Genomic DNA, 18,786 nt, shown 5'->3' with positions numbered 1-18,786 from the left:
ATCATCCTCCACACCTTCCTCACCTCCTTTTTTCCCCCTTCTTTAAATTTTGACATAGCCCTGAGTGAACATTGGTTTCATTTGCAGAATGTGTTGTGTCTGATTCTTGCTTCTTTCAGTAGGTTTTAGAAAACATACAGGTTCAGCTCAGGGTCAAGTTGGTCCATTTTTTTCTTTTCTGGAAAAAAACCACTTTGGTTTGTTCCACTCTCTTCAGTAACAAAATTAATGTTTGGGCCTGGCTGAGGGTTCAGCGAGCGGGTGTGGGCTGTTTTGGTCACAGAGGGACAGTGGAAGTCCTTGATGGGGACTGAAATTTCTTCTGTTCCAAGGGAGGGTTGCTGGTCTGTTGGGAAACGCCTTCCCGGCTCCTGAGAGCTGCCACCACGTTCCCTGGAGTGTTGCCTGAGCTCCTAGCCAGGTGGTCAATGGTCCTCTGTGTGGAGGGGTGGAGCCCGTACAGCAGAGGGGACCAGGAGGTGTGCTCAAGAGGCATGTCCGTCAACTTGCACAGCAGAAAAGCCAAGAGGTTGAGGCAGGTCCCTGTCCTGAAGCATGCTGCAGGGGAAGAGTCTGGAAGGTGCCCAGAGAATAGATACAGGACCAGCAGCCCTGGATCCAAAGTGACTGAGACAAAACCCATTATCTATACCACCTCCAGGGCTCAAGGAGTAAGGGATAGGAAGAATGGAAAAGTGGGGGGCTGGGGAGGTGTGCTTCAAAAAGACATCTGCTGGACATGATATGGCTATTGTGTTTATGAGCCCAGCAAAGCTGAGGTTCCCTGCACAAGATTGGGCTCATTAACGTCTCATCACGAAAGGGTGAAGGACTCAGGAGGCCCCATCCCTCCCTGAGGGACAGTTATTAGTGGCTGTCATTTTATTTGGTGGTGTAACTACTGATGAGTTGCCTATGCCATAGTAAACACATCCCCACCACCACATATATCCTCGTGCAAGAACTGTAAGTAAACTCAGTGAGTCCCAGGCACAAAAGGCATGAAAGTGGATGGGGCGTTGGTGGGAAGAAGAAGGAAGAGGGTGGGGTGGGAGAAGTAATGGGGGAGGAAAAGACTGAAATTCAATATATACATGCAAATACATATATACATTAAATATACATTATATATATGTGTGTGTGTGTGTGTGTGTGTGAAGCTGTCCAAAAATAAGTTAACAAACAAAACAAAATAAGATCCAGGCATTAGAGAAAGTCATGAAGAATATATCACAGAAAAGTGCAGAGAACTGAAGACTTCCTGTATACCCCACCTCAGCCTTTTTACCCCTTTTATCAGCAGAACCTGAAAGAACACAGTCATTCATAACCTTCAGCCTACTAAACAATAGACCTCTTGAGGGCACAAGCCTGTGTACACGTATTCACTACAGAATTCCCAACAGCTGGCTCTATGCCAGGCAGAATTGTTGCTTTAGAAAGTATCTTTCGAATGGATAATTTTTTTTTTTTTACCTTCACATACCACAAGCAACAAACAACCCTTCATTGTAAAGACATCTTGTCCTGACAACTTTCTGGTGACCTTTGCCAATGACTCGCTTTCTTTAGGCTTCTGTTTCTTCATCTTTCAATGGGGATGCTGAGTGAATAGCCATCTTCCTCCAGTGGGCAGATGGAGGACCGTACAGCAGCCACACATGACAGTTGAGGAGGGCTTGGATCATAGTGAAGAGCTGAGCTGGGGGCCTTGTACATGCACTGACCTTGACCTGAATGTACTAAGCTGTCAAAGAGCCTTCAGGTGGCACAGATGAGCAAAGGTCCCAGATGTAAGGGAGAAGGGCGGCTTTCCAGGGAGCGGGCCTTGGAAGAGGAGGCTGGAGGAAGGCTCAAACCTGCATCCCTCACTAGGAGCCTGGGCCGAGAGCTGTGCATCGCTCTCCCTCCCTCCAGACACAGTCCACTGACCCAGACGTGCTAGGTGACTGCTTGTTCTGTCGTCCTTTGGCCGGGCCCTGACTTCTCACTGTGGGAACTTTGCAAATGATTTGTTTTTAGGTTTCTTGGGGGGGGGGGGGGAGAGAGAGAGAGAGAGAGAGAGAGAGAGAGAGAGAGAGAGAGAGAGAGAGAGAGAGAGAATTTGTGTGTGCAGTTGGAAGGCAGCTTGTAGGAGTCCGTTCTCTCCTTCCACCGTGTGGGTCATGGGAATCAAAGTCAGGCTGCCGGACTTGGCAGCAAACGCCTTTACAAACAGAGCCATCCTGCCAGCCCTCTATATGGTTCGTTCCTCGTAGGTCACTCCTGAGTAGACAGAAGCAGCCATGCCCACCTGGGGCGTGGACAAAGCTCACAGTCCTGTGTGCTCTTTGGCCCTCAGAGAGGATAGGCCTCTGCAGGGGAAGTACCTCCTTTCTCTCCAACCCCAGGTAGATGCTTATGTACTGGCAGCAAGAAAAGTGTGCAGTTCTGCCTGCCTGAGCCAGAGCAGCAGAATTCAGGCAGCCGTTGTGCCATCCTGGCTCACGTGCTATGGGCTGAGCCCTTTGAGGTCTGAAAAGTTGCCTGGAAAGTTCCAGGTCACTGGACCATGGTCACTGACCTGGTGACCACCAAACATTCCAGAGGTGGTGTGTGGCAAGACAAAGGCCACCTTGAGGAGGGGATGACCTATGGGTACTGCGCATAGTGGTCAGAGTCCAGGCTTAGAGTGGCGATGTGGCCAAGTGGTGTGCGCCACCTGTGTTGATTTCCTCTTAGACAGGGCCTAACTTAATTCCTTCCTTTCGGGTGACTCCCATGGTGAGCACTGGGGGGCCAGTTCATATTCTGCTTAGAGGCATCTGGAGGGAAGATGGAAGTGGTGGTCTGGGTCGTATGTGGGACCTTTTGAGGGATGGAGAGGATGTGGGATGAAGGAGAGTCTGTAGCCCCTCTGTCCTGTGTTCTCTACCCCTTAGATTACCTGTTGGCACATGGTGGCTTAACTTAGATGCTGAAGGTAAGGACCTTCTGTGCAGGTGATATGGGGAAGTGCCAGAGAGAAAAGAGTGAAGGATGGGACGGGACAGGGAAGAGGTCAACCAAGACTTTCATAGATGAAGTACCACGAGGGTCCCCCGTCTGGTCCTGCAGGTGACTCCGGAGTATCAGATGCTCCTGGGAGTTGGTGGAGGGCTGGGTTTTCCCGAATTATGCGATCTGTGGGCTAAGGACCACTCTGGAGGAGGAGAGGGAGATTTCTGCGAACTTCTTACTAGTTCAGACTGTCCAGAAGCCCGGATATGGGGGGTGGCCATCAAGACAACAAACAGCCTGTGTATGGAAAGAGGACACTGATTTCTGCTCACAAAACATGAGCATGTGTGTCTGTCTGAGCCTATATCCTGGCCAGTTGTTTTGCTCCATTGGGTCTGCCTGGATCCTGTGGTCCAGTCTCACCTTGGACCCCACACGTTGTACAGGGCCCCAGATGATGGCCTCTTTGTCTCCAGAATTCCCTGCTTGTGTTACATGGCTTGCATTAACAGACTTCCTGGGACCCTCCAGCCCTTAGGTGCCACCAAGCAGTCCAGCCAAGTCCCTGCATCATCCACCCCAGGGCCAACACTGCAGACATCATCCACCCCAGTACCAACACTGCAGGCATCATTCACCCCAGGGCCAACACTGCAGGCATCATCCACTCCAGGGCCAACACTGCAGGCATCATCTACCCCAGGGCCAACACTGCAAGCATTATCCATTCCAGGGCCAACACTGCAGGCATCATCTACCCCGGGGCCAACACTACAGGCATCATCCACTCCAGGGCCAACACTGCAGGCATCATCCACCCCAGGGCCAACACTGCAGGCATCATCCACTCCAGGGCCAACACTGCAGGCATCATCTACTCCAGGGCCAACACTGTAGGCATCATCCACCCCAGGGCCAACACTTCAGGTATCATCCACTCCAGGGCCAACACTGCAGGCCACCAACACTGCTAAAGACAAACCTTCAGAACAACACCTACAATTCAAATCCACCCGAACACGGATCAGACCACAGGAATAGAGGGCAGGGTATAAAGAGATCCAAGCAGTTGCCATAGAAAGGTGAAACAAGAAGTCTACAGGATTTAGAACAAAACAAGCCACAGAGCAGGCTTCCTTGTGCCATAGCCACAACATCCCAGATCCGTGTGGCTTGACAACTAGGGAACTGTGGTCAACTAAGTTCAGAAATGGCCTCTAGAGATATATACATGAGTAAATTAAGGGCTCTGAGAAAGTCTGCACTAATGCTGTTCATTTCCCTATTTGGACCATCCCCTTCCAAACCATCCAACCCCTTTCACTCTGGAGCGTCTGTTAGCATCTCATGAGAGTGATGCTCACTAGTACATCAGATAATACCAGAGTACTGAAGGCCGTGGCTGCTTCTCTGACTCTAGGACCAACTCACAGGTGCTCAAACCCTGTTCTAGCAGCATTTCCTTGAGCAAGCTAGTGGGCACGTGACTTTGGTCCCCCCGCCCACTGTAAATGGGGTAACAATAGTGCCAATATCATATACACAGTAGGATGGTTGTGAACAGGAAGTCAGAACAAGTGCAGATTGTGATGATGAAGAATACCCAGGGCCTCACCTTAGAGCTGGGCAGGGCAGCTCTCCTCTTGACCTACCTTTGGTGGCTGTCTGGGATGGTGGGGGGCACCTCAGGGCTGGATTGTTTGTGCTGGTCCCTGAGTGAGGAAGAACTAAGTCAGACTCAAATATGCTTTCTAGCTTTTTTTTTATTATTATTTCTGAGTCTTCTAGGTGATTTATAGCTGCAGGGCACAGCTCTCAGGGGGCAGGAGTAGGAAGATCTGTGTTCCTGCCCCACTAGAGACCAGCCTCTCCAGATCCCTACTCAGAGGAAGAGGGGCCAGGCAGAAGGGAGTTCTAGAGAGGTATGGGAATGGGGATGCTCTAAGTAGCACTGATGTGGCCTGGGCAGGGGGTGTAAGTTGCTGGGAGAGTACTCAAATCACCTATCATTTCAGTGGGTCGTTGGTGGCTTTCCGATGTCCACTCTTCCCTTTCAGGGGACATTTGTGCACAGCTGGATAAGCCTACGTGCTCCAGTCTCTTTTGCAGCAAGGGAGGCTGACTCAAGCCTGATGGATGAGGTGTGAGAAGCATTGTGTGGTCCATACAGGAAATGTCCTTCAGAAGATGCTTGGAATGCAGACATGATGGCTGGGCTTGAGCAGCCATCTTGGACAGTGAGATGATATGCCAAGGTTGGTAAATCACAAAAAACAGAAGACAGCACTGTGGAACCCTGCATCAGCACTGGGCTGTCTCACTCTGGTGCTTTTTCATGTAAAAGAGAAATACATTTGTCTAGCTTAAGCCACAGTTATTTTTGAAAGGGCTGACAGAGTTCCACCAATGAAATGGCCACAATCATGATTTCACCCTTTTCTTGGAGGAATGGGGTCTTTAAGAGAAGAATTCCTAGGCCAGAGTAGAAGCGTCCAAGACCTCAGGGGGCGACACACTTTCCTGGCTAAGGCTGTTTGTGCCTGGTCAAACTCCTCCTTCTTGTTCAAAGTGGTGAGAGCAACACACACAGGGTGGTGGGGAGAGGAAGTGGCTGCCAACTGTCTCATTCTGTAAGAGAGCCAGTTTTACATGGACAAGATGGAAGGACCGCTTGTTCCCTTTGGAAAGTTCTGTTGAATGACCAACCCAGACATACTCTCGTACTAATGGGAAATTCCTCCTGTTGTTTATGAAATTATTTCAGAGTTGACAGAGAGAGAGAGAGAGAGAGAGAGAGAGAGAGAGAGAGAGAGAGAGAGAGAGAGGAGAGAGGGGGAGGAGGGGGAGGGGGACAGAGACGGGAGAAAGACTGTTTGCTAACTAGACAAATCCCAGACGATTATTTATGGACACATCTGAGCAGCCAGTTTTAATGTGGAGCAGCCGTCTGGAGACTGCTCCTTGACACCGGTGAGCGCTCCTGTTCTAAGAATAAGTTTATAAATGTCTTTTATAAGAGTCAACAAACTCAACAACCCCACAGACAGTCTCTCACATCCCAAACCAGAACAGAGACACTCGTTTTGGTCTTTCATTGTGGGAGGGCCGGGCAGGCCAGGTGGCTGATCCAGATGATGTGATTCTCTGGCTAGGGCAGAGGTGACAGGCTATACTGGTGTATTTCCATCCCTCCACGGGATAGCTAACTGTCTCATTCTGTCTCATTCCCCAGGGAACATCTATTCTATTGATAATAGACCACCAGGAAGGCCCTTGGCTGTTAAACCAGAGACCACTCAGGTCTAGACCAGAGTGACTGGCACTGACTCCTGGGTCTATGCCCCATGTGTGGAGAGGGCCCTGTCCCTTGACCTCTTCAGGGATCCTGGATCACTTCCAGGCCAGTGACTTTGAAGATGGTTTGAACTCTGTGACCATGCTTAGGCCAGCTGTCTTGATGTCTCATTTGTGGGTGCTCCCTTGCCTGCAGTGACACACAGGTTTGATTGAAAATGAACACACAGAACGTAGAAGCAAAAAAAAAAAAAAAAAAAAAAAAAAGGTTGAAAACTTCCAACACATCCTTGATGGGGAATGTAATTCTGCTGAGGGAGCGACGCTCACCTTAGGGAGTCCTTATCTTATCTTACCTTACTAGGGCTGCTTCTGAAGCATGGTGGACAGCTCCTGGTGCCTGTGCAGCGTGCTCTGCTGTCCCATGGCTGCCCCAGGTCCCTGACTTCTTACGTGTGTCCTGGTCTGCTAGGGGCCAACCAGGGCTCAGTGAAAGCCCATGTCTCTTGTGATGTGGTTGTGTTGGATTGCCATGTGGCAACCCATTCTCTGTAGGCTTCCCAGGTCCGGTGGTCCTCACCGCTGTCTCCCAGAGAGACTTTTGGATCTCCCTCACACAGCTGGCTAGGAGCACTGGTCTGCTTGACTCCTTGTTCTCACCCTATCGTGTGGCTGCTCTCTCTTGCTCCGCCTCTGCATTGCTAGGCCCATTCCACAGGATTCCCCATCCACTTGCTGGGAAGGCCAGAGAAAAACACCACAGACCAAGAGCCAAGCGGCAGATCCTCCACATCCACATCTGGAGGCTTGAAGCCCAAAGCCAAGGTGCCAGCAGGATCTTGCTTTGGGTAGCCATGGATCCCTGGATACCTTCCAGCTGCTTTTCCATGCTCGGGACCCTGACATCTCTCCCTCGTCTCTTTTTATAACAGTTTTGGGGCTAGGGACCACATTCTGGGCCTTGCACATGCTAACCATGTGCTCTCCCACCCAGTCAGCCAGCAGGCCTCCAATTTCTTTTGTAATGATGTCAGATGTGAATCAGGACCACCTAACAGCCTCATTTATACTTGCTGACTTCTTTGAAGACTTCATGTCTGAACACAGCTCCATTTGAGCTTGGAAGATGAGATTGACAATATATACAAATATGTGTGTATATATATATATGTAGACACATACACACACACATATATACATATATGCACACTTTTGGAGGGACATAATTTTTTACACTATATCTGTTGAGAGTCTCTCTTCAATGTGCCTCTCTCTGACCCGCCCAACCAGGCTCAGGATCGGTGGACTGGCCAGCATCACTCCACCGAAGGGCTCTTCTGAGTCTCTGGCTTCCTGCCCAAGTCTGCAGGCCACAGGGCTGGCCTTCCTTCCTCCAGACGGGAGCTGCCCTCCCAGCAAGGTCGGCTTTTTCTGTCGACGATGCGACTGTTCAGACCCACCAGCCATTGTTCTCTCAAGGGAAGGAACCTGGAATCAGAATTCCCGCTCTGGAGCCAGCCTGACTCGGAACTTGTCCTGCTGCTGCCCTGACACACCTCCTAGGGGCCTTGCCGGTCCCCGGTCACCAGTGCTGGCTTCTGAAGAGGATGAACGGGAGCTCGGGCCCTACCTTTGCAAAGAAGGGAACATGGCAGGACATGTTCAGAGTCACGGTTAAGCAATCATTTGATGGATGCATGGTAGAAATCATAAAGCTGGAAATTCTTTTTCTAGTTCATTGATTTTAGTTTCTTTCTTTTCATCATAAAAAACCCAATATGTTTATTTTAGGAAATCTGGGAAAGGGTTGAAAGAGAAAACTCATACTTAGACGTGACATTCCCAAGACAGGCACCATCATAACTCCAGGCATTTCTTTCTCTTCTTTCATCTATAAATAATGTTGAGGTTTCTTTGTAGATTCATAGATAGTTTTTAAAGCTGGTAATAGTTTAAAGTGGTTTTTAATTTTTATTTTATTTTATTTTTCAAGACAAGGTTTCTCTGTGCAGTTTTGGTGCCTGTCCTGGCTCTCACTCTGTAGACCAGGCTGGCCTCGAACTCAGAGAAACCTGCCTGTCTCTGCCTCCTGAGTGCTGGGATTAAAGGCGTGCGCCGCCGCCGCCGCCGCCGCCGCCGCCACCACCACCACCTGGCTTAAAGTGGTTTTAAAAGACCAGCATTCTGAGGTGCAGAGGGGTGCTGAGTCTCCCCTTCCTGTGTCCACACTCTGCTTTCCAGCCCTGTGGATCGTCACCGGCGTAACCTGTTCATGTGCCATCCCTTCAGAGTTCCCCGAACACATCCTCTTATTTCTTGTGGAACACATCACCAGGATTCCTTGCTGCACACACAAGAGCTTTCTCCATCCACCTGCAGACCTCGAAGCCCTGGACTCTCTGCTCCCCTCCCCATCTCTGAGGCCTGTCTGGGTCACTCTTCAGCTATAATAGGCATCTTTGAACTGAGGGAGCTGAGGTCTTTCCATTTTCTTGTCTCTCCAGGTTAGAGCTTCATCCAGGGTGAGTGATACTGGCACCTCACACAGGGGACCCCAAAAGGTACCCTCTCTGGGTTATGGACATCATAGAAACGTGATTCATGATTTTTAGGAAGGGACATGGACAGCCCCAGGGCCCTTCCAGCCAGGTCTTCCATTTTTCAGAGTAGTACATTTCCAGCACATTCTACACAAACTCTTAAGAATTATGTATAAGGAAGAAGGGAGAGCTGAGTCTGTCCTGGTCCATTCAGTGAATTTGTTCTCCAGTCACGTGATTCTAATTGGCCAAGACTTTCTTTCCAGCATGGCCAGGTGAGCTTGCCTCCTGCCTCTGGCCTTGCCGTACAGTCACGACATGAACTTGGTTGTTTTTCCTGTCACGTGGAGCACTGTCCCCCATTGTCAGGAAAGAAGTGGTCAGAAGTCATAGAAGTGGGGATGAAAAGCTGCTCAGACTCTCTGAGCTCCTGGGCTTGGTCCTGCTGAGACCCGCCTTCCTGAGTCTTGGGAGTCTGTCGCAGTGTGGATTTAAACTTTCAGCCATCAGGGAGGCCAGAGGCCAGGTGGTGGATAGACGTTCTGGAGGGGACAGCGGGTGATTGCAAGATCTGGGGCCAGCCTGGCCGGGCCACATCCTAACTTCTTCTAGGCTGTCACCTTTCCTCGCCCGTTTTTGCATCATTGAGTGACGTGCCATGACTGAATAAGTTGACGAGGACGGAATGAAGCCTAGCACCTGTGTGACAGCAAACTGTTCACACACTGTCACATTTGACAGGTGGCATTGCCAATCTTGCCAGCTCCATCTTCACCCCACCTGATCCCTTCCTCCCACCACTAGCCCCGGACTGTTGAACATTTATGTGAACAGTCAGCATCAAGATGGAAGGTGTTTCAGTGAGGGTTTCTATTATCGTGGAGAGACACCATGACACAGCAACTCTGATAAAGGAAAACATTTAACTGGGCCTGGCTTACAGTTCAGAGGTTTAGTCCATTATTGTCGTGGCGAGAAGCATGGCAGTGTATAGGCAGACATGGTGTTGGAGAAGGAGCTCCGAGTTCTACATCTGGATCCACAGGCAGCAGAAGGAGACTGTGTGTCCCACACTGGGCATAGCTTGAGCGTATGAGACCTCATTGCCTAACCCCATGGTGACACACTTCTTCCAACAAGGCCATGCTTATTTCAACAAGGCCACACCCCCTAATAGTGCCACCCCTATGAGCCAAGCATTCAAACACATGATCTATGGGAGCCATTCCCATTCAAACCACCACAGAAGGAAACAGCCATTGATGACTTTTGAGTCAGTGCATTGGAAAGTCCAAGGGCTGGGCACTTGTGAAGCTTGTGGTGAGAGGTAGAACCATCCCGGGGTGAGCTGAAAGCATCAGCCTCAGCATACAGGAGCCATCTTTGCTTCATTGAGAGTCTCTCACTGAGGAGGACCACCTGTCAAGATGGCCTCCCCAATAGCAAAGGAGCAGCTGTTTGTTCTTTTCCTAATCTCTATGGTAGCTTGTTGTGGGGTGGTCAGGACATCCAGGGAAATGAATTAAAAGTTTCTTTCCCCATACTCCTGGAGAGCAGTCAAGATCACAGTGTCTATGAGGTTTCAGCAAGACCTCTGCTCAGCTTGCAGATGGCTGCTCTCTGTGTTCCCACGATGCAGCTCTGTATGGGGCTATGACCGAACCCCTCACCCTGTAGGATCAGGGTCTACTCTCAGGTCCTCGATGCCCCTCATTGAGGCCTTGAAGGTCCTCTCTCCAAATACACCTACACACGGAGGACTCAGGTTAGAACCTCAACATGAAAATTGGGGGGTGGGGAGCACAACTGAACCCCTAACACTCTCTGAAGACCGCTTTTCACAGCTGTCCTGGACCTCCCAGCCCTCTCTCCTGCTAAGCACCGCCTCCTTGTTCTCCAACCCCAGAAGACACACCACATAGAGTGGCAATTTGGTAGCAGCAACTGAAGGACATCCTGTGTCTCTGGACCGTGGCACAGGCGTAGAGCCTCCACTCCTCAGATGAGATGTGTGGGGTGGGTGTGAGTGGGCACGTGTGTCTCATGATGCTTGCCCTTTGTACATTGAAGACTGGCCTCCTTTAAAAAAGAAACCTTGCCTTTTTGTTTTTATTGGAGCCTTGAAGAAAGTAAATGATTACCGTGCACGGGAGACTGTGTTGGGGTGAAAGCCAACAGGGCATTCGGTTACCAGACTGGTTGTAGACGATGTCAGGGGCCTCCTGGCTTTCTGTGTTCCCTTTCCTTTGCATGCTTCTGTTGCTTTTGTCTTTAGCTTAGAGCTGAAGGATGAACATTTATTCCATTTTGCCATCACTCAGCAAAGGCGGCTGAGAGGGATTGTGACCCTGGGAACAACTGATGAATAATGTCTTTTGTGACTATTTTCTCTTGTCCCCCGGCTGCTGGGATTGTAGCCTGCACACAATGATTATGTTGATGGGGCTGGCATTGAGTCTTCATGTGTTAACTTTCCCCAGCACCAACCCACAGCTCAGCCTTCCTTTTCCATAGCTATGATTTTATTCTCTATTTTTGATTAATAGTGTATATTTTTACAAGCTTTCTTCAAACCCATGTATCCATTGATTCAAATGTATTTTGGAGAGATGTTCTCCTGTGTCTCAAGATGATGCAGGGAGCTTGAAGTCCTAACCTCTTATTTGAAAGTTGAGCCTTATTAATATGTCATCCAGTTATACTCAAATGGTAACTCTTTTTAAAGGGTGAACAATCTCTCTCTCTCTCTCTCTCTCTCTCTCTCTCTCTCTCTCTCTCTCTCTCTCTCTCTCCCCTCCCTCCCTCCCTCCCTCCCTCCCTCCCTCTCTCTCTCTCTCTCTCTCTCTCTCTCTCTCTCTCTCTCTCTCTCTGGTTTCTCTATCTGTTGATGTAGCAATGGACACTTAAGAGATTATTCTGATGGAATAAGACAGGTGCAGAAAGAAAATTATTGTGCAATCTCAACTTGGAGTTTAAAAAGTCAAACAAAACAGAAACAGAAACGAGGATACCAGTGAAGGGCTGGGAGGGGATGGGGGAGCAGGTTAGAGGGCTGGTTTGCAGTTAGGTGGGATAAAGCGTAGAGGTCTGATCACAGCACAGAAGCTGTGGAGAGTGAGAGGGTAGCTTTTCCATGCTCTTAGCCCTTCCCACCCATTGTTTGTAGTGATGTTTGTAGCCATTCATCACGTGTAGGTATATCAAAACATGCTGTAGACATTAAATGTATATGATAAAAATACAATGATGATACATAGCTCAGCTGTTTTCAACCTGTGCATTGTGACCCATTGGGGGTTGAATGATCCTTTCACAGAGGTTGCCTAAGACCAATCGGAAAACACAGATATTTGCATTATGATTCATAACTGTAGCAAAATTACAGTTACAAAGAAGCAACAGAAATGATTTTATGGTTGAGGGTCACCACAGCATGAGGGACTGTATTAAAGGGTCGAGCATTAGGAAGATTGAGAACCACTGGTTTAGCTAATACTTTGAAGGTTGAGATTAAAAATAAAAAGCAAAGTTTTGAAGGACAAGTGTATTTGGGTTTTGAAAGCACATCTGTGTAGAAGTATCTTCAAGGACACCCCTACAACTTTGAGTACATGTGCATATGGACTCACACAAGCGTAAATATAATGTACACCTAAGTAGATTTCTATTACGTAGGGTTTTTATTGCTATGAAGAGACACCATGACCATGACAACTCTTATAAGGAACACTTAATTGAGGGGGCTTGCTTACAGTTTCAGAGATTCAGTCCATTATCATCATGGTGTGGAGCGTGGTGGCTTACAGGCAGATGTGGTGCTGGAGGAATAGCTGAGAGTCCTACATCTTGCAGGCAGCAGGAAGTTGACTGGCTCACTGGGCAGTATTCTGAGCATAGGAAACCTCAAAGCCCACCCACACAGTGACACACTTCCTCCAACAAGGCCATACCCACTCCAACAAAGCCACACCTCCTAGTAGTGCCACTCCCTATGAGATTATGGGGTCCAGTTACATTCAAACTCCCACAGGAAGGGTATTCAGATTAATCAAGTTTTATAATTCATAATGAACTTGTTTTTTTAACGTTGTCTGACAACCTACCAAATAAAATAATAATGCAAATTAAATATGCAACTCTAAAGTCAGAGTGAACTTAACTGGATCTTAAAAATTAGTACATATTAATTTTTAATAGACGCATATAACATACACCAAACACTTATCCTCTTCTCTTTCCTCCCAGAATTCATTCTTTTTTACATTTATTTACATATGTAAGTGTATGTGTGTGTGTGTGTGTGTGTGTGTACAAGTGTGTGGGCATGTGTGTACCACGATGTGTGTGTGGAGGTCAGAGTTCAGCTTTTGGGGGTCAGTTTTCTTCTTCCACCACAGGGATTGTGGGGAATGAACTCAGGTTGTCAGATTTTAGTGGTAAGTGTCTTTCCTTGCCGAGCCATTTATTTCTTCTCAATGGTGGAGTAATACTCCATGGTGTGTATATGCCGCATCTCCTTAACTCATTCACCTGATGGGTAGCTAGGCTGATCTGACCATCTGGCTATTGTGGGTAGTGCTGTAACAGTCACTGTGGGTGTGCAGGTGTCTCTACTGTATGCTGCCTCCATCCTCCAGAAATGAACCCAGGACTGGTCTAGCTAGTCAGAGGGTAACTCTGCTTATAGGTTTCCACAGTGGCTGCACTAGTTGACATCTCAACCAACAGCCTGTAAGGTGTCCCTTCCCACAGATCCTCACACTTATTTATTACCTTTTGTTGTCTTGATGGACAACTGGAGTAATATGTAATCTCAGTGTTCCAATCTGCATTTCCCTGGTGCTTAAAGATATGGAACTTTGTGTGTGTGTGTGTGTGTGTGTGTGTGTGTGTGTGTGTGTGTGTGTGTGATTGTTGGCTATTTGTCTTTTTTCTTTCTAGAAGGCCTTGCCTACTTACTGATCAAATGAGTTTGGTCTTTGGGTATTAATTTTTGAGTCCTTTATATTGCTGCCTGGGGGACCAGCCTCCAACAGCACAGGGCTCGAAAGGAATCCATGGCATCAGCACATACTAAGACTTTTCCATCTGAGGGGGTTAGGGAAAAGACACTCATGCTCTCTCTTTTTTTTTTTTTTGGTTTTTCGAGACAGGGTTTCTCTGTAGTTTTGCGCCTTTCCTGGAACTCACTTTGTAGACCAGGCTGGCCTCGAACTCACAGAGATCCGCCTGGCTCTGCCTCCCGAGTGCTGGGATTAAAGGCGTGCGCCACCACTGCCCGGCTCATGCTCTCTCTTGATGATTCCCTTCTTTATTCTCCATTCTTCTGTGTTCTTTCTTTGTTCTTTCATTGTCAGTTGAAGACAACTGGCACTTCAAGATGAAATTTTAAGGCCTCTGTGACAACAGAAAGGTCCAGACTCTTTGATGGACTGAATTGGACTGGACTGAACCCTGGACAGCCATACAATGACATATTTATTGATTGCTACACAAAGTATTTCCTCATACTAAGATCCCTAATCTTAATTTATGTCTTACTGAAGGAAAGCATCACATGGCTCTATGACTCTAGTCCTTTTTTATGTATTATATGCTATACACAATAATACAAGAGCCTCAGGTGTGCCTAAGCCATCTTGTGACCAAAGTCATGGGATGGTTACAATGCCCCTTCAGCAAAACAATTCTACAGATCACAGGAAACAATCACTGTTTTCCACAAGGATTCTTCAAGGTCAAAGTAATTCTAAAAAACAGCTGTTCATTATAATAATCTACCCCATACAGTCTTAAAGGAATCACAAACCTAAACTTTTATACATAAAAATCTGCCAGCTGTACTTTAGATCTTTATCATTAGTTTTTTTTATCAATTTATCAATAGTTTTTTTATAGCAGGAGATTGAGGTCAGGAATGGGTACAAGGAATTAATCATCACCTTTGATCATCAACCAAACCTAGTAAGAAAATACGCCAGCTAGTAACAGTTGGGCTGCTTTGTATTTTTGACTTTGGCTATGTGTCCTTGTGAACTTCAGATTGTTTTCTGGGGTCGTTCATCTTAAGGCTATTATCAAAACATCTGATCTAACCTGAAGATATTATAAGGCCTTGTTTCAGCTAATGATGAACACTGAAACCTGAAACTATGCCTTTCAACGTTAAGATGAAAGGAATTTGAGCCAGCCTGGCTGCTGGGACTCAACTGTTTCTCCTACTCATCAACTTGAGCTACAATCCATGCAGCTCCCTGAGGGAAACTCACAGGCCCCAGCTGTGCAGCACCTCCCTGTATCTACCATCACTCATCAAAACTCTGCATAAGCCAACACCACCACTATCAACCAGACGGGACAGCTTAGGGAGGAAGCCATCCCCACAATAACAACCCACAGGTCAAAAGATGGTCTGGAGTCTCTGTCCTGGGGCTCTGGCCAACTGAGAATTGGGGGGTCACCTCTTGGTGGGCTGGTACCCCGAGGCACAACTGCCACCTGCTGCTCCTCTGATATGGCCACTGGCACCTTCATGTATTCTGAATATTAACCACCTGGTGAAGAGTAACCAGCAGAGCTTCCCTCCTATGCCGCAGGCTGACTCTTCACTCTGGTCACTGTTTCTGTCCTGCTTGAGCTTGTTGCTTTGATGCAACCCATGGGCTAATTCATCTCTCTGCTCCAGTGCTGTTCCGGAAGTTGTTGCCTATGCCTGCAGCTTGAAATGTGTGCCCGGTGTTTGCCTGCACTAGTTTTAAAGCTCCAGGTCTTGTTCTAAGGTCTTAGATCCATTTCAAGTAAGCTTTTATTCAGCATGAGCTGTGTGGATCTGGTCTTGAACATCTGTACAGGGGAACCCAGTTTGCCCAGCATTATTTGTCTTCTCCGGCATATGTTATTGGCCCCTTTGCTGGGAATGAGATTTTTGTGGATGTGCAGGTTCATTTCTAGGCATCCTGCTCTATCCATGGTCTACATTTCTGTTTGGATGCCAACACTGCGCTGTTCTTGTCCCCATGGTTCTGGGGGACGGTGACGCCTCCAGTATTGCTCTGTTTGCTTGGGGTTGCTTTGGTTAGTTGGGATCTTTTGTGTTTTCAAAAGGATTTTAGGATTGCTTCTTCTAGTCCTATGAAAAATTCCATTGGTATTTTGATGGAAAACGCAATGAATCTGTAGATTGCTTTTGGTAATATGGCGGTGTTTTAATGCTATTACTTCTGCTGATTCATGAGGGTGGAAGGTTTCTCCATCTTCTAATGTTTTACAATTTTCATTGTAAAAGTCTTTCACTTCCTTAGTCAGGATTATTTCTAGGTTTAGGGAGGGTATTGTTGATGAGCTTCCATCTTTTTAATAGTTAAAGAAAACTTATTTATTTTCACACACAAGTGAGTATGTGGAGGTCAAAGGACAGCCTCTGGTATTGCCCTAATGCTCACACCTTGCTTGAGGCAGGATCTCTCTTGTCTGCTGCTGGACCTTATACTGCAGGCTAGCTGGCCCTGAAGCCCCTGTCTCTCCTTCCTGCTAACCATGGGGCTCTGGGATTCCGTGTGCATGCCACCAGGTCCAGCTTTGCATAGGTTCCAGGGGTCCAAACTCAGCTTGTCAGGCTTGCACAGCAAGCGATCTTGAGCACTGAGCACTGAGCACCCACTGAGCACTGAGCACTGAGCACCCACTGAGCACTGAGCACCCACCGAGCACCCACCGAGCACTGAGCACTGAGTACCCACTGAGCAGTCTCCCCAACCCTCGATCCTTCTTTTTAATTTAGTAACCACATCCATCTTGCGAGTATTACATCCATAGCTATGTCAATGAACCAGAGATAAAGTAGCTAATTTTGAATTTTCTGTTGCATTAGGACACATCCACACACACACCCCCACACACGTATGCACGCACACGCACACACTCACACCCACGATTGGCAATATCGTTTATGGGCTATGCTTTAGATAGACAACAAAGCATTGGAAACTTTTTTTTATCAGGTGCAGTTTTTTTAAGTTATGGAAATTCACAGAAAAACACTTAGATTTCATGTTTCTCTTAAGAAATCACTGGACCAGGACTCAGACACTGTGTGGGTCTCTCTGACCTGTTTGGTTCTTATTTGCAATTCCCAAAACATATCTCATAGGTTTTAATAAACAAAACTTTTTATGAGCAATAATCATAAATCTTTAATAATAGCTAAATAATTTACACAATCATTGTTTTGCTTGTATTTGTTGCCTATTTTTTAGAATCGGTTTAAAATCTTTATGCCTTTTGCAGCCCTTCCCAGCATTACACCCACCTGCATGATGGGCAGTTAGAATTCCTAGGCAGGAAACAGTGCCTTCTATATTCAAGGTGCCTGGACTTCCTTTAATTTTTTTTTAAATTTTGAGATTATTTATTTATTTATTTTCTTTGTGTATATATGTATATAATTTACTTTTATTTTATGTGCATTGGTATTTTGCCGGCATGTATGTCTGTGTGTGAGTGTCAGAAGCCCTGGAACTGGAGTTACAGACAGATATGAGCTGCCATGTGGATACTGGGAATTGGACCCGGATCCTATGGAAAAGCAGCCAGTGCTCTTAGCTGATGAGCCATCTCTCCAGCCCTTAAGATTATAATTTAATCACAACATTTCTCTCTCCCCTTCCTTCTCTCCAGACTGTTCTATATACCCATTCCAGCTCTCCTTCAAATTCATCCTCTTTTGTCAGTAATTATTTTTGTATATATATATATATATATATATATATATATATATATATATATATATTACATATTCCTAAATATAACCTTCTCAGTCTGTATAATGTTATGTATGTTTTCAGGGCTGTGCTCTTTCCTGAGGAAGACCACCTCTCCAGCTCCCAGCTTCCCTCAGCTACCTGTAGTTCTTTGTGTAGGGTTGAGGCCTCGTGGAGTTTTCTCTATCCAGTCTGGCGTGTCCATTGGTGTCGTCCTTGTTCAGCTCACGTTTAGGCAGTCATGTTGGTGAGATTTTATGGTTATAGCTTCTGGCAATTTGCCAGTAGACACAGTCTCACAGCAAACTCCCTGGTCCTCTGACTCTTACAGTCTCTCTGCCCCCCTTCGGCAATGTCCTCTGAGCCTGCGGTGTGGGAGTATTTCATAGATGTAGCCATTGGGACTGGGCTGCACAACTCTGCATTTTGTCTGTTGTTGCTTTCTGTAGTGTTCCCCAACTGTTGCAAAGAGAAGCTTTTTTGATGAGGGGTAAAGACTATACTTATCTGTGGGTGTAAGGACAAATGTTTGTAGATTGTTGTTAAGGATTGTGTGGTTTAGTGAAATGGTGGTTGTAGATTCTTCTCCAATAACCAGACTCCACCAGCACCAAGCAGTTATCTAGGTTTCCAGTACCAGGCATGGTATCCCTCTTGTTGACTGAGTCTATGTCTACTTAGAGAGCAGTTGTTACTACCAAAGTATGTGTGCCACTGCTGTACCTATAGACAAGCTGGTTACTGAGACACGCTAGTTGTTGGAATAGTTAATAAGCATCATAGCTGGGAAGGACTACCTTGACTTCCGGTACCATGAAAGCTACTCCTCAAGGAAGAACATTCAGGTCGGTTCCAGCTCATGTCCTCTGAGTCCTGTTTCTAAAGTGCATGGTGACTTCAGCAACAGGTGTTAATATTCTGATCCACCCTTTGAAATCCCACCCCTTGGCGCCCGTCCTGACATAAAAGTCTCTTTTTAAAGAAAAACTCCACCCCTCTCCACCCCTCTCCACCCCTCTCCACCCCTCTCCACCCCTCTCCACCCCTCTCCACCCCTCTCCACCCCTCTCCTCCCCTCTCCTCCCCTCTCCTCCCTCTCCTCTCCTCTCCTCTCCTCTCCTCTCCTCTCCTCTCCTCTCCTCTCCTCTCCTCTCTCTCTCTCTCTCTCTCTCTCTCTCTCTCTCTCTCTCTCTCTCTTCCTCCCACGAGGTGAG

The sequence above is a fragment of the Peromyscus californicus genome, unplaced genomic scaffold (assembly GCF_007827085.1).
Source record: "Peromyscus californicus insignis strain IS unplaced genomic scaffold, ASM782708v3 Scaffold_3__1_contigs__length_106647218, whole genome shotgun sequence".
NCBI classification, from domain to species: domain Eukaryota; kingdom Metazoa; phylum Chordata; class Mammalia; order Rodentia; family Cricetidae; genus Peromyscus; species Peromyscus californicus.
Note: the sequence above shows the minus strand (reverse complement) of the source record.